The sequence below is a fragment of the Heptranchias perlo genome, chromosome 20 (genome assembly GCF_035084215.1).
Source record: "Heptranchias perlo isolate sHepPer1 chromosome 20, sHepPer1.hap1, whole genome shotgun sequence".
NCBI classification, from domain to species: domain Eukaryota; kingdom Metazoa; phylum Chordata; class Chondrichthyes; order Hexanchiformes; family Hexanchidae; genus Heptranchias; species Heptranchias perlo.
In genome coordinates this window covers 6,707,382-6,708,144 of record NC_090344.1, presented here as the reverse complement: position 1 = coordinate 6,708,144, position 763 = coordinate 6,707,382, and the positions used below count along the sequence as shown (strand labels likewise).

The following is a 763-nucleotide window of genomic DNA, read 5'->3' as shown; positions in this document are numbered from 1 at the left end:
GAAAGATAGAGAGATGCATGCAAAGAAAATAAAGAGTATAAATGTCAGGTTTTGCAAACTAACAGAATTGAAGTTGCAGATTGGGAAAGATTCCTTCTCGGGTCTTGAAATCTTGGAAGAGAAGATTGGGCGCCCGATTAAAAGCACCGGTCACGTTGAAGTTTCTCTGATGCTGGGAGAGAGGTGAATGCGGTCAATTAATGCCAATTAATGCATTTGAGCATTGAAGAGATCTTTGAGCCGCAGCACTGCGAGCCGAATTCAAACCGATGCAGGAAAACCCCATTGGAGTTTTGAGACCACAGCTTGAACCACTCGGCCATCGCAGCTGTCAACGGCATGTTCGTTCAGACAGGATTCCATTTAGAAACATGCAATTTCTGTATAAGCCAGCATTGGTGGTTCAGGGGTAGAATTCTCGCCTGCCACGTGGGAGACCCGGGTTCGATTCCCGGCCAATGCACGATCATTTTGCATTCTGCACCAAGGAGGAACTTTGGAACAGGATTGTGGTGTTTGGTCCTTCCAGCCTGTTCCGCAACTCAATGATATCATGGCTGAGTTGTGACCGAACCACCTGTCCCCGCCTTCGTCCCATGTCTCCAAATTTCATTGGTTAACAAAATTCTCTCAATCATGGGTTTCAAATTAACAATTGAGCTCGCATCAACTGCCGTTTGTGGAAGAGACTTCCACACTTCTCCCTCCCTTTGCTTGTCGAAGTGTGTCTTAACTTCACTCCTGAAAGTCCTGACTCTAATGT

At 46.1% G+C, this 763-nt stretch overlaps 1 non-coding gene across 1 annotated transcript; it reads left to right on the top strand.

Annotated features, from left to right (window-relative positions):
- The first annotated feature begins 392 nt into the window (after positions 1 to 392).
- Positions 393 to 463, top strand: trnag-gcc (transfer RNA glycine (anticodon GCC)). Its single transcript has one exon. It is a non-coding gene; the product is annotated as a tRNA-Gly (tRNA).
- Positions 464 to 763: the final 300 nt, after the last annotated feature.